At 34.6% G+C, this 16351-nt stretch overlaps 1 protein-coding gene across 2 annotated transcripts in view; it reads left to right on the top strand.

The window, feature by feature from the left end:
• Positions 1 to 16351, top strand: part of LOC5571073 (synaptic vesicular amine transporter) — a 155206-nt gene that overhangs the window by 3219 nt on the left and 135636 nt on the right. Inside the window, exon 2 of one of the 2 annotated variants that reach the window (XM_021849910.1) lies at positions 9089 to 9291. The exons of the other annotated variant lie outside the window; for it this stretch is intronic. The gene's annotated coding sequence lies outside the window, so the exon portion shown is untranslated. The remainder of the gene's footprint in view (positions 1 to 9088; positions 9292 to 16351) is intronic. 2 annotated transcript variants of the gene reach the window in all.

The raw sequence follows: 16351 nt of genomic DNA, 5'->3' as shown, positions 1-16351 counted from the left end.
AGAAATCTGGAAATTACAAAATGATATTTTTTGAAGATTTCAATATCTTGATACGGCTAAATTGGTACCAGAAACAAAAATGATCATTACTCCAAAACTATTGCACCAATTTGCTTCATTTTTTTCCACAGCAGGCTTTCATTGATGTATTGTTTCGAGAAGCGAATGATCAAACATTAGAAAAATTCTGTAGCCAGAGATATTTTCGTGGGTTATGGAAAACATTGGTCCCCCAGAAGTTGGAATATCTCCGGAACCAGATAACCAATCATCAATATCGACACTGATTCTTAAAATAGAAGAGTTTTTAAGGGCTTGTGAAAAAATGGTGCAAAAACATCGAAAAACAAAAAAAAGCTATCGTTATTTTTTTTTGTGGTGAAAAAGTGAAGCTGCCGGTAGAGGATTTACAGAAATATGTGTGGAGAAAAACTTTGGGAAGCTTCTGGAGAAATATTAGAAGAGTTTTTGGAGAAATATTGGAGAAATACCTGGAAAGTACGTTTGAGAATTCCAAGAGTGAAACCACTGTTGAATTCTTCGAGAATGTTCTAAGGCATGCCTGGAAATTTATCTGGCAAAATAGCCGAATTTCTAAAGGATCTTATTTTACTAAATATAGCATAGTGGATCTTTATACTTTTGCGTCTTACATAAATATTTGATATACGGCACCCCGGGCAAGTGGGACCCAGAAAAACGACAATTCAAACAAACTGTTTCAAATGTCAATATTTTGCAAATCCAACAACACGGTCATATTTTGGCAACATATTTTCTAGTGTGCATAATTTTCATCAAATAATTTAGAAATAGTGAAAACCTTATAAGAAAGTTGTAAAATGAGCCATCAAACGCAGTTACCTCGCTAAACGGGACAAGCGAGATCCTCATCAGTAAATCAATAATTACAATAATAGGATTGATAAATGATAGATTTTTTTAATTTTGAGTACATATTCGATGTACATAAGGAATCAACCATAAATTACGTTACGCTTTAGGAAAAAAACATACATTTATTCTTCACTGAAAGCGCAAAGAGTTATAAAATATGTTCAAAATATATCATTTATAAATAACTAATTCAAAAGTAGCAAGTAAACCTTTACCCAGTTTACATTTTGGTTGGTATAACTTTTGTTATGCATTATTCTATATGAATCAATTCAATCGTATAGAATGCATGGAAAAGCTAAATACCTACCAAAGTGGAGGCTATATGCGTACTTGGCACGACTTTTTCAGACTTTCTGCGACCAGAAATACGAAAAAAAATGGATGAAAATAAAAAAAAGTTTCAATCAAGCAATCGGACACCTTACCACTGTACCACTAATGGTTACTTAACAGACATTCGATTAGTTGCCAATATAAATGCATGTTTCATGTACCAGCGACACTTGCTTTGTTGTTCTTTAAGGCCCATCGTCAGCTGATACCAAGTTTGGGTGACAATTTTTGCTAAGTTATTGCGATTTAATATGATGCTTTTTAAATCGATATATGATCTGTCAAACAGTCATCTGTCAGTTTATACAACTTAACGCGATTTTGTGATGCACTATTTACGACATGTTTTGCTGTCAACACAGATTGTCGTTTATGACTCGTATTAAAGATTAATATACAACTTTTGTTGACATTGATAGCGTCTTATTTGGTATTTTTTGCGATTCTGATTTTCGACGTACGAATATGTGATTACAAATATCCATCATGCAAAAATAGTTGTTTTTTACAAATTAAGCTTATTACGACTCAAATAAACCAATTCAGTGGTCTGGATTTTTTTCTGAAAACGACTGGAAGGCCAGGGAATTTTATTTTCGATTTAAGTCGACACCCTAGTTAGTAAAATAATTATTGAAATTTATGCAAAATTTGTTGATTCCAATATTTGTTTTGGCAGGTTCCACCTACCCCAGATATAATGGAATTCGAAGGAAATTCAGACCAATTAATTAAACATACGAAATTAAACAAAAATATTTTTTATCGTAAGTAGTTTTTAATAATATTCAAATCCTGGAGATATTCCGATTTTGACACAATTATTTTATTTCCAGACAACACAATACTTCAGACGAGTCGTAATTTTCAATGCAAGAAATGGTAATGAAATCATAACTGTTACATAGGGGTCATGCACAAATTACGAAACGCTCCAAGGGGGGGGGGGGGGGTCGAGCCAAGCGTGACAACCATTACAAAAAATTTAGAGCTTTCATACACAAAGTGTGACAAAGGGGGGGGGTCGAATAAGTTGAAATTTAGCGTGACATAATTTGTTTAACATCCCATACAACACTTAATAGAAAAAAACACAAACAATTGTTTTGTGCCTAATACCGTTCACCCTACATTTAAGAAAAAATTTCACTTAACAAAATACTGGAATACCACTGGAGATGAACCAGGCACAGGCTGAAAATCTCTCTAATAGAGCTAATAATAGTAGAATACCACTACGAAGCGTGCAAATGTATTTTAATTCAGGGGAAATGTGAAGTGAAGTGAAGCTTTACAAAAAAAAAAAAAATACTTAAAACTGGAGTTTACAAATTTTATGGTAAGGTCACATCGTACCATTCTGCAGGGTGTCCGTAAATTATCTCTGGGAAAATGATCTCGTGTTGAAAACAATAAAATATCAATGTCTGTGTATATTTTAAAATAATCTTTATGTTAACACAACATACAACTTCAAATAATTTTGAAATTTTTGCTTTTTACTGAGATAGGCAAATTTGAATTTTCCTGAGGCGTTTTTCCTGAGGGCCGCTAGTCATACTAGAGATGTTTTGTCCCTAAAATTTAAAAGAGAAATCCAAATGTACTATTATTATTTGAAGTAACCTACAGTTTAGCGGCTTCAAGTTAGACTGGAAATACAGAATTATACGGTTGAAATTCAATGAGTTCTATGATCATTTCTCTGCCGTCATAAAGCTCGAAAAACAGCTCCTCTTAAGACACCTCAACAAATTTGGCTTGGTTTCACAAATATTAGAAATCGGAAATGTGTCAAACTTACTGCCCAAAAATAGAACAGCTGAATGTTTTAAGGCCCAAGTAAAAATGGAGAAAAATGTCAAAAGTGAAAAAGCAGTTTTCGGCGTTAAAATCGACAAATAGAAAAAAATAAAAACACTGCAAATAAAACGCAAAATAAAAAGGCTGTGTGTTTTTATTTTTTCCGATTTGTTGATTTCAAGGGCGAAAACTGCTTTTTCATTTTTGACATTTGCCTCATTTTTTCTTGCACCTTAAATCATGCAAGAATACTGAATTTATTCTGCTTGATTGTATAGAGCCATGTCTTCAACATTTGTACGGATAATTTGTGGGCACCCTGTATGTGACCATTTATCGCGCGCCAATTTTTTGCCAAGAATTAATTTCGTATCTTGAAGAAACGTTTAAGGTGGTTCAATTATGTTGCTAGTAGTGTGTGCACACATTCTTAAGAGTATTCAAATATCATTTTATAATAAATGCCATAGAAAGTTGAAAAAAAAAATGCTAAATTAGATTTTTTTCACTAAAATCGTTATAGGAGGTTTAATTGTATTGACCAAACTGTTTCATATTCGTTCAAAATCTAAATATGAAGTAGTTGAATCATGATATAGCAATAAATCCAATATTATCCAATAATTTCATGACTTTTACACTAATACACGGTAATAGGAACCACAATATTAAAAAGGAACCGTGCATTTATGTTTCGACTGAAATACAAAGAAAAAATGCATAAAATCTTAAGGCTCATACGATGAAATACATCTTACTAGTAGTATCTAGAGCGAAAACTTGTTGAAATTATGATAAAATTGTACTCTAACGTTAAAATGAAAAATGAGAATTTTTGGCGTTTCCTCTAAGAATTTTAAAAATCTCATTATTAAACAGAATTCACATGATTTTGACTACATAAACCAAGTTTTTTCAAAATGCAAACTTATTTTGCCAACAAAACAATAATTTTATTGGGGACGGACCTGGTGTAGTGGTTAGAACACTCGCCTCTCACGCCAAGGACCTGGGATCGAATCCCATCCCCGACAAAGTCACTAAAAATTTCAGTGACGACTTCCTTCGGAAGGGAAGTAAAGCCGTTGGTCCCGAGATGAACTAGCCCAGGGCTAAAAATCTCGTTAATGGATCATTAAAATAACCAAAACGGCCGCTATGGAAAGCATAGATAGCGCCACCGTAGCCTTGTGTGTTTGACAGAACAGCAATGCTGTCACAATGTTAAACCCCATATACAGTGGCGCCTTTGTTTTGATGCGGTGAGCACTTGCAAAAACTACCTTCAATGATCCATAAAGATAGAAAACAAAAATAATAATAATTTTATTTATATGTGCACGATGAACAGAGGCCGCACGGCGACTGGTGACGGTGACGGTATATTCTTTGTCATTCTGGCTCCAACTTTCAAGATGAATGCTGCCGTGAATCGAAAGTCAGTCCCATCTGCATTTTCGTCAAAATTGAGTTGAGTTTAGTTTTCAACATATCTTCCAGTGCTCTTTCAGCTGCCCTAATACAATAATGAGATTTGTTCGGAAAAAGTAGGAAAAAAAAACAGGAAGTCAAATTGTCCCATAATAAAAAGTATTTTTTTTGTTTAGAGAGACTTTACCCAGAAGGGGCATTCGTCTCTATATGAAAAAGTAATCGCATATCAGTCCCACTACAGATTTCCGCTCCGTGCAACACAGAAATGAACCGTGTTTTGATCATATTTATATTTTTCTCAGAAAGATATGAAAAGCAAATTGTGAAAGTTCTATTAAGATTGTATCATGTTACAATCCTCTGCATTTTTTTGAAACTTCACACCCCATTTTCTCAATGCCTACTTTTTACAGATGGGACTGACTTGCGATTCACGGCAGAATACTCCCTTGAAAATCTTACCATAAATAAGCTAAGTTCGAAGCTCTCATTAACATCGGATTTTTACTTGTCGCGGGTTGTTGAAGGAAACACAAATTCCATAACATTCCATAGCGAGACATCCTTCTAAGATTGGTAAATTTTGTGCTGAAATACTTCCTTAAAATGCAATGCCGAATTTCGTATTGATATTTACAAATTTATGTTTGTACGAAACAAACGTGACAAAATTTAGAAATAGCATATACCCAACAATTTTCGAGTGTATAAATTAACGGGTTAGTTGTCCGGTACTGTGTAATCACTTCCTAATTAAATCACTATAGCAGTAATCCTTATCGATCTTATTTGATAATCTTGCTTGAAAATGTGTCTAGCAATTCAAATTACTGTAGCTTTGTTTTATTTGGATGATGCTCAAATACGATTCAATTTGTATGCAAGGGCAAGTTACGAGTTGATAAGTACATCATTTGGAAATATTATGAAACATGTGAAACAAACTTCAAAATCTTCAACCAACGATAACCTTCGTCTCCCTTGTTAAATATATATGCCATATTATTGAGAAGATGCTCGAATACTACATCATTCGAATCGTGAGTGCCGAATAGGTGGATACATTTTTTTTCATCAATAACGGTTTCAGACACACCGTGAATGCCGCCTGCACTCAGAGACGCCTGCGAAAGGTTATGGCAAATATTTGATCACTCGCAGATGTAAGGCTATGTTTACTAGAAGCTTTTCGAATTTCGATGGTAGGCCTTTGTTGCAGGTGGGTCAAAAACTGTTGCTTCAAACTCATAGGTTGTGCACTGGAGCATATATCGTACACACAATAGTTTCATAATTGAGCAGGTATTCGTTTTCTGCGAACAGTCAATATTAATTAGACGGATCGCCACACAGTTGCGAGAGAGTTAGATTTATCCCCTTCTTATCAGAGGATTTAAAATACATCAAACTGATTCTGGTCAGTCAGAGGAGACTGATTTATATTAGATTTGCGTATGATTCTATTGGATTAACAATTCGTTATTACTTGATTGATTGCATAATATAAGAAAAAAACCTTAATTGTATGTATATTATATGCATGCCTTAAAAAATATTTAAAAAATGATAGACGTATTTTTTAATACCTTCTGAGGGAAATATGAGCAATAACGGTAATAAACGAGCAGCTATTCAAAGCTATACCACAGACAAACAGACGTAACACTTAGAACAAATCTCGATCAAAATCATAGTCACGAGAGCATGTTAAAATTAGAGAGAATGTTTTAATTAGTGTGTTTGGCCGACGGGCCAAAAGATGGCGGTAGTGTGTAAACATCAAGTGCAAACGAAAACGATGCGAGCGCTGTGGGTGGCGGATTGGCCACCTACCATATTTTTGAATCATCCGTTAAAAAGGTGGTCGATGGACAATGGTGAGAATGGCTATACCAAGACCAAACTGAGGGTCGATGGTTCGAATCCAACCAGTCGAGGATCTTTTCGTTAAACATCTTTTTCTTTCTGGTATTACGTCTCAACTGGGACAGAGCCTGCTTCTCAGATTAGTGTTCTTATGAGCACGTCCAAAGTTATTAAATGAGAGCTTTCTTTGCCGATTGACCATTTTTGCATGTGTAAATCGTGTGGCAGGTACGATGATACTCTATCCCCTGGGAAGTCGAGAAACTTTCCTTTAAGAAAAAATCCTCGACCGGTGGGATTCGAACCCACGACCCTCAGCTTGGTTTTGTTGAATAGCTGCGCGTTTATCGCTACGGCTATCTGGGCCCCTTCGTAAGGCATATTTTCTCGATTTCCTAGGGCATAGAATATCTTCGTACCTGCAAAAATGGTCAATCGGCAAAGAAAGCTCTCAGTCAACATCTGTGGAAGTGCTCATAGTAACAGTTAGGACGTAGCCCGAGAAAGAATTGTGGTTATATTTGGTAGAAATCTTTGAACAATTACGAAATACGGCAAAAAGAACATGATAAAACATGATACACCTGACTCACGGATTTTTTTTTACACGGCCGTGCAAAAAAAAAGTTTCCATACACCAAAACCTTATTTTTACATGAAACGTCGAGAAATGGTGTTACTTTTTTGCACGGTTTTCGAAATTTTGAACTGAAAACTTTTTTTGCACGGTACGCATCCCCCGTGCACAAACAGAATCGGGTGTATGTTAGAAATATTTCCATTTTAACTGAGCTGCTTTTTATCCAAACAATAAAAATAGTTTCAATTTGGGTTTTCAAACGTTTTAAATAATGTACTGTATGCAGCTCGGTTTGCAGTAATTATAATTATTTCGTTCGAAATAACGTAATTCAGGATAACATTTATAAAATTTTCAATATTATTTCAATGTTTCGCTTAAAAAGCAAATATTTCAGGTTTTACATCTCTCAAACAAACACTTTGCCCTTTAATTTAAAGCAAATTATTAAAATATTGCAACTCATTTTTCCGTTTTTCTTGATTACACCCAAATAAGAAATATTCTGCAGAATTTAAAATATCGTAAATAGAATTTGGTTCCCGGTCTATAAATTTTATTATTAATAATATCATGAACAAATTTCTATAAGTCATTCACTTTATGAGCTATCTTAAAACACCATGAATGTACATCGTTTGACTAATATTGGACAACGTTAAGGAAATAAAATGGCTCCTAAAATAATTTAATTCTACAGGAATAAGAAACATATTTAGAATGGTTGATTTTTTAAGGTTATCAAGATAAATGGTCATTAATCGTATCGTACATTATTTGGAAAAGCTAACTTAGACATGATGGTGGAAAGTCATTTGAAGGATATTGGCCACCTAGATGACAAGTCCAGTGACTTAGTTATGTACCAGGTTTTTCACAAAATGGGAAAAATTTGAGCCCTGGGCTGTTTTTCTATTCCTAGGTCGCCAATTCCCTCAAAATAATCTTGTTCGATCAAGTTTGAGCAGCTTTTTCAAAATTTTAATGTTTAATACTTAAATTTGCCAATTTAGAAGAGAACTAAAAGTTCAAGTTTTTGCATTGGAAGTATATCCTTTTCCAGAGTCCGAAATCGGCTCCAAAACATCCTGGAAGTACTTTTAATTGACCCTATGGTGCAAGAAATTATTCAGTGTGTATCGTATTACACTACGAGTGAAAAATTTTCATGATTGACATGTCGCATGATATGGTTTGCAATCATCGAATTAATATCCTTTTCCAGGGTCCCGGAATCGGCTCCAGAATATCATGGAAGTATTTGTAAATTACTCTTTGCTGCAATAAATTATGCAATTTGTATCACGCTGTCGAACTGGCTCCAAAACATCCTAGAAGAACTTGTAATTGACCATATGTTACGATGAATTATTCAGTATGCATTGTATTATACTTCGAGCGAACAATCTTGAAGATTGATATGTCCCATCATAGAATTGGCAATCACCGGATTGATCTGGGTCCGGATTAGGCTGCAGAATATCGTGGAAGTACTTGTAAATGACCCTATGTTGCAAGAAATTACTCAATATGCATCGTATTACCCACACTAGTATGGGTCACCTAGTCACGATTATTAGTCACACGTCACTGGTCAATGACCCATAATAGTGTAACAACTGTACTCCCGGTGCACAATATTGAAGGTTGATGTGTTGCATTATATGGTTTGCAATTATCTTATTAATATCCATAATATCCAATATGCCTTATATTGAACTTCTGTTCTGTAAAATCTTGAAGATTGATGATATGGTTTGTGCAGATAAAATTTTGGTCTCCATCCAATTCCCCAGGAATCGGTCCCAGAGAATCCGGAACCGGTCAGAATGATCTCGAATGAGATAAAAGAGTCGGAATATATTAATGGTTTATAATTCAGTTACAAACACTGTAGTTTTGTTTGATCCGTGCAAAACAATTATGGAAATGTGTCAAATGATCTCCGGACCAACGGAACATCTTAATAAATCGGGAATCGACCGTCGAACTAGGGTTCCCAGTACAGGTTACGAAACTTGAATAGTGGTGTGGTGTTGTATCAAATTTGTATTGAAAATTATGGAAATTAGAGCAAAAAGGTCACGCAAATTTGGATGTAAAAATAGGTACCGTGTACCTTCTTCAACATAAACTGCACTTGAAACACAAACGTTCATGCTTTCTGTCTAGTTCACTCCACGACCCATAGAACGAGGAAAACGCGAAAAATCCTGGAAACAAAACCAAACGAAAAAAAAACTTCCCCCAAACCAAAATTTAATCGCTGAAAACCGCTTGAAAATGAAGTGACATCATACCAGAGTCGTTCCGGTTGATTGAGATCTTGCCGCCGCCACCCTACGCCCACTCGCCAGCCACGAGAACTGAGTCGTGTAAGTACTTTTACATAGGGGAAAATGTTCCAATATGTACCGATTACGTTTCGTCGTCCATTGCTCCGTTCCATAATTTAAGATAATTGTTTGTGTTTTATGAACTAGACTTGAAAATTTGGAAAACTTTTTTTTTGTTGATCAAATTATATTTGATTCATATAAAAATTATGGTTTTTCCTATTTGACATATCAGCTGAGTATTTTTGAGAAAGTGCATTCGAAAATCCAAAACTCACTAACAATGTAGCATTATTTTGTGCCCTTTTTTTTAAATAATCTTGTTTTTTAAATAAAGCTTATATTGAACATTTCAAATAATTGTAAGATATTAGAATAATTTGCAATATTGAAAATTTTGAAAGAAGTAGCTAAATGAAAGCTTCTAGGTAGAACCTTAATTGTGTTATTTATCTCCAATTTTTTTTTTCGATTAATTTGTGTGTAGAATTAATTTGGATTAAGTTCTTGAAATTGAATGTTGAAGTTAATCAATACGCATAGGCTTGTGAGAATGATTCCATCCCACTACCTCAAATTCCACTACCCAGAATATCATTAACTCAAATGAAGTCAGTCCAGGTTCCAAGGTGTCAAGCGATCTCAAAAGTGCTTTTACGAATTTCACGCAAAACTACCATTTTATACAACCTCTACACCCTTTCTGCATAAAAAGTTTAACTATGAAGGACATTCACCCTGCTTTTTCTTTCATAGTGAGCATAGTATTGTCCGTTGGAAAATGTTGGATTGGATATGAGGACTGCATACACATAAGAGTGCTGCAAATTTTTAAAATTTTGCTCCCCTATGCTTGAACGTTTCATATTATGGTTAAAAGCAGCCTCCCAAAGTTAGAAATGATTCGGAAGAAATTTGACTGTGCACAAGCCATTTGAAGTTTATATCCCTTTCGGGACGGACCATATTTGAGTGATTATTTCAAAATTTACTTTATAAACTCATCATCTCGTAGAACAAAACATTCTTTATTTTGGCTATTCTATCACTCCATGAACTTTTTAGGGTCAAATTCAGACCAGCACAATTGTGCTGGTCCGTCCCCAAGGCGGTCGATGTTCGAAAAAAAAAAATTTTTTTTTATTTTTTTAGAAAGTTGTTCAAGTCATGCCTTTTTAAAAAAATTTCTACCCGTATTTTTTTATTTCGTCATTGCTCTTTCGTGAGATAGGGTGACCCAAAAATTCAGAAATAATTATGTTTTTTTTAATGCACATTGAAATTTAAAAAAATAATGTACTTTAATTAATATGATTTTTTTATATATGGAACGAGAACAATGTACGAGAGATAAAAATACTTCATATTTTTTCTAAGATTCAAAGCATCACGTGACGATGACTTTTATCGAGATTATTCAAGAACTAGTCTACGTCATATAAAAATGGGTAAACATACATGTATGAACAACTTGAAAACTAATTGGCTCAATCAAATCGTCTTTGTTTTGCTATGTTTGTTTCCTCCTAAATTATGTGGGATTTTTCCTCAAAAATAATTATGCAATAAAAATTAAAATTGAAAATAATAATAAACCTTCGAATTGTTTAGTGGAATACCTATAAATAAATGAAAACCGAATTGAGAACTATTCCAGTTTGTATCCTTTGACAGTTACGCATAATTCGACCTCCACTATAAGGCCGTTGTCAGAGTCGTGTACTAGACTCGAAAATTAAATTATTTTTTTAGAGACTCCCCCTCCAACCTCTTTCACTCACTTTACCTAACATATACACTATCACTTTTGAAATCACATAGCCCTCCTTCAAATGATGCTTGAACGATGTTTTTGTTAAGGTTGGTAACATGGAACTAATTTATTTTAAATAAGTGGAATCATTCATTTTATTCCTAGAGCTAAAATAGAAACGTCAAAATATTCAGTCTGCGTAAGCAGCTTTCCTAAAAATTCATGTAAATTTACGTCATATTTGCCCGACAGCTTGGACGTTTTTAAGTGCTAATAATTACCATAAAATTTCTTCTTCTTCTTTCTGACGCTAAAGAAGCCTGCTTCTCAACTTCTCATGAGCACTTCCACAGATATTAACTAACAGCTCTCTTTGGCAATCGACCAATGTTGCATGTGTATATCGTGTGACAGGTACGATCATACTCTACGCTCAGGGAAGTCGAGAAAATTCCCTTTACGAAAAGATGCTCGACCGGCTGGACTCTAACCTACGACCCTCAGCATGATCTTGCTTAGTATCTGCGTGTATACCGTTATGGCTATCTGGCTCCCAATATCAAATTTGCTTTATTTTATTTTTTACATCGAGTCTATTTGCTTAAAATGGAATTCAAGTCATTGTAATACAGTAGATACCCGATTTTGTCAGCCCCCGATGAATTTTAGGCTGACAAAATCGGGAACCTGACAATTTTTTCTGTTTTTCAAATTTTAACGTTTTAATATTTGCTTATGAACTACGTTTAAGACCTACATAGCTTTTAAAGGGGGGCGAGGGACATGGGCGTAGTTAGGTTTTTTTTGTTTATCAGGGGGAGAAAAGCGGCTCTCACAATTGCATTCTCAAATTTCACGCCAAAGGATCCCTTTGATCGGCTATTTTGCTCTGGCCTGTAAGACAACCGGCATCAATCTGAATCTTAGTTCTACCTAACCGTTGAATTATCTAAGCATTTTTCTTAGGACACCGCAATTCCTAAGAAAAATCAATCGAAAATTTCTTTAGGTTTTTTTTCCAGAATTTCTTTTAAAAAAGGCATCAGTAATTGCCTCGAAGCTCTTCTTGTAATTTCTTAAGTATAATTAATAGAATATTTCAACTGGAGATTTCTATGGAAATTTTAAAACATTTTTAAATTCATCCAGAACTGTTTTTAAGATTTTTATAGAATTGTTTTAAAAGTTTCATCAAGAATTTGACCTGGAATTGTTGTAAAAAAATTGTTTCCAGTATGAAAATTAAAAAATAATATTTTAAGAAACTTTCTTTAGTGTGCCATTTTTTTGTGTTCTTAGAGGTATTCATAAATGACATTCGATAAAGTCGTGAATAAATATCTGAAATTATTGCCATACCTATGGGATGATTAAATGCTTGAAAAAGATCTTCGTGAAATTCCTGGTCGAATTAATGAAAAATCTCGTGAGATGATTCCAGTAAGAATCCTTCATAATCTTAGCAGTTTTGCAAAAATAAATAGAAGTGAAATTAGAGGAATTTCTGAAGAAATCTCTAAGACAGTTTTGAGAGGAGTTTTTGAAACTATTGATGAGTCCTAGGCCAAACTACATTAAGAATACTGTGAGCAAATTTCATTAAAATGTAATTTTGAAGGGATACTTTCAAGAGCTTATAGAGTTTTTCAATGCAGAAAACCAATAAAACATTAGGAGGAAATTTTAAAGGAAATCTTCGAGATATTACTTAAAAAAACCTGAAAGAATGTAACAAAATGTGACTAATGAGTTAAATTTCCAGTACAAACGGTTACCTGGTTCTCTAGATATGTGTTCTTGAAAATCCGAGGTTTGGCTTCGATGCATCTTAACCTTTAGAGAAATTTTAAGAGGAATTCATGAATGACCCTACATACCAAATTTCTTTTTCGTGAACTCGGCTGTGTTTTTCGGTTTTTCATTATAACAAATAATTGCCAGGTTGCCAAGTAACGCAGCACGATTTACTGATACTCGAGAATGTATGTAATTCGTTTGTCGACTACTCAGTTGTGCATATCTCCATTGCGGACTGTTGATAAAACCTTCGAACAATGTCTGGCAAGATGTTTTCAAAAAGTCTGATGTTTGGTAGACTTTTTAAGTTTTATAATCTACCATGACGTAACTACTGCATAAATACGAGTGCTGGAGACAATCTTTGAAGAATTCAAACACAAGATTAATTCTCATAGTAAAATTGTTCTTTTGTACAGAGGGAAGAAGGATTGCCATTGCCCCCTCTGGCTACGCCCATGCGTGCATGACATCGAACATCGTCATCAGTATTAATGTAAACGGGTACTACACGACGAAGACAATTTTTGGATATATTTAAGATAGGCTGACAAAATCGGGTCAAAAAGCTGACAAAATCGAGGGCAGACAAAATCGGGTCAGTACTGTATTAGTTTTTAGTAGTGTGTAGGATTGAAAGAACTATGTCGGATAGCTTACATATAACAGGGAATTCAAAAACCCATTTAAAAAGGATTGACAAAATCAGGTCAATAACCATATTAAAGAATGAATTTGATTTTTGAAATTGTTATTCCAGCTAATTTAAAAATTACATAGAACAATCAATTTTTTTTAAATGTATTTAAATATTTGGAAGCTTCCAGATTTGAAAATAAAGACACTGACAATGATTCTAATAGAACAATACAGAAGACAGCTGCAAACAGTAGACTTTTTGATTTTCCATGAGCTCTTAAAGTTTCGCAATCGGTGTGACCGTTAGATTACTAAGGAAAATGTAAAGCTCGACCATACTCGTAAGTTTTGTTTTCCCTTTCGTTTCGGTTGCATGTACATTTTTAGCTGTCAATCCTACCGTAGAAAGTTTCCTGGAAAGCATTATGTACGATTATGGCCTTTAAAGAAAGCATCACACGAATCAACGGACTAGCATGCAACGCCAAATGGCACAATCGTAATACGTATCTGACGAAAAAAATACTGCAGCGGGAATTGAACCTAAACTTCTTTGATCGATACTGCTAGTTGCTTTGCAAGTACAGATTTTTATTTTTAATATATCAGCTTATCTAAGTCTCAAAATTCCAGATTTAGACAATATATTTTTAAGCGTAAAAGGAATGAAACGATATTTTTTATATGAGCGGATAATATAGACTCCACAACTTTATACATTGTTTAATAGTTAAGTAGACTATTTCAAACGTATTTCATACATCATAAACAACATATTTGCGAGTAATACCAGCAGGGGCCTTCCTTAGCCGAGTGGTTAGAGTCCACGACAAAAAAGCAAAGCCATGCGGAAGGTATCTGGGTTCGATTCCCGGTCAGTCCAGGATCTTTTCGTAATGGAAATTTCTTTGACTTCCCTGGGCATAGAGTTTCATCGTACTTGCGAATGTGAAAATGGCAACTTTGGCAAGCTCTCAGGTAATAACTATGGAAGTGCTCATTGAACACTAAGCTGAGAAGCAGGCTCTGTCCCAGTGAGGATGTAATGCCAAGAAGAAGAAGAAGAAGAAGACTAGCATGGGCTGCATACATCAATAGTATGCCATTTAATAGACTCTGTGCTCGGAAGCAAATAGTAAGTAAAGGTTTTCAGCTTCAGTTGTCAAATTTCATAATTATTATGGTAGATATTGAACCGGCATTCATTGTACAACACCAAAATGGATTATCGCGTCAACATGGTATTGATCGATTATAAAAGCAAGGGGAAATTCAAAAATTACGTTCATTGTTTTTAAGTCAATCTAAATCCTCCCCATATCCACTATCACGCTTTTGCCCACATGCACTGTCGCACTTTCATACACCTCTACTCCCCTAAATGAATGACGTAATTTTTGAACGTTCCCCTAAACTTTTACTTTGTCTTAAACTTTGCTAAAGGAGATTTAAAACATTAAATGTGATTCCCAATCTATTTCAAATATGGACGTATAAAAAATAAAAGTTTTTAAACCAAAGCTATGAGTTTCTGTTACATAGTTTTCGAACGGTACATCATCCTTATGATTCGTATGAAATCACTCATTCATGTTTTAATGCAATATTATGCACTATTGTGGACATTAGAACCAGATTCAGCCACTTAATTCGATCAAAATACTGAAAATGAAAATTGGTAGTCTACAACGAACATCGACCGGGTAAGTGCCGGCACCAGCACAATTGTGCTGGTCCCACTTTGTCCCTCCAGAAATATTTGCTGTGTGAATCAATTCTCATTTGGTCTTCACCATTTCAAAGAATGACTCTTTCACTCTCGATTCGTATCAGTGCATACCTAGAAAAAACGAATAGTTGAAAAGTTGCGACAGATAAAACTTTTTCAATTCTTACGGTGTTTGTTTACTTTTTGTTTACCCTGAGCTGGTGTTTTCTAAATACGATGTAAACAAAAGCTGTTGTGCTTGATTACAAGTATCAATGATAATTCAATAATCGAAATCGAAAAAGTTTAGTAAAACAATGATTTATTGGCTGAAATAGTCATTCGATGTCAAGGGTGCCGAACAGCACAATTGTGCTGGTTCGTCCCGAAAGGGATATGGAGATTACGATGGAAAACGCCAACCTTTTCTGTTCAGCCCTCTATCTCTTCATCATAATATTTTAGGGAAAAGTGAACAATTTTTTCTCGTGTGAAATCCTTTCAGCTACAACTTTGCCGAAGACCACATTTTGGTTTGACTCAAGGATAAATTGCTATTCATAATCATAATCTGGGTTTACATTTTGCACGCTCAATCAACTGCTCGGCAGGCAATAGTGGTGCTCCTGGCGGGTAGAATAGATCAAAGTAATCCAGACTACTATGTTCTACAGCAAAAAAGCAGTGTTGCTCTGAAAGTAATCTCAGCATGGCTTAGATTTTGTTATCATCAATTACAAATTATCCTTACGTCTTATCAAAATGTGGTCTGCGGCAAATTTAGAGCTGGGAAGATTTCACATGAGTAGAGTTTGTTCACTTTTCCTTGGATTATTATTACGAGCAGTTAGAGGACTGAACACGAAAGGTTTGTCTTTTCCATAGTAATTTTCATATAAACTTCAAATGGCCTGTGCTCAACCAATTTTTTCCAAATCGCATCAAATTTTGGGAGAATGATTTTCATCATAATTGACACCGTTCAAGCATAGGGGAGCAAAAACTTCAAAATTTTCATCAGTCTAATACACATCCTCCAAGAGTTCCCTAGGATGTATTCCACTAGCATTTTTGCAGGAATAACTCCCGGATCGCTCCTAGAGATTCTTCTAGGATTTGAGTTTCTCCTTCGGGTAGTTTGCATTCTTCAATGCGTTTTTCCATAAACTCCTCAATATATTCTAAAAAATGATGGTCTTATA

The sequence above is a fragment of the Aedes aegypti genome, chromosome 3 (assembly GCF_002204515.2).
Source record: "Aedes aegypti strain LVP_AGWG chromosome 3, AaegL5.0 Primary Assembly, whole genome shotgun sequence".
NCBI classification, from domain to species: Eukaryota; Metazoa; Arthropoda; class Insecta; order Diptera; family Culicidae; genus Aedes; species Aedes aegypti.
Note: the sequence above shows the minus strand (reverse complement) of the source record. Positions and strands in the feature narration are given on the sequence as shown.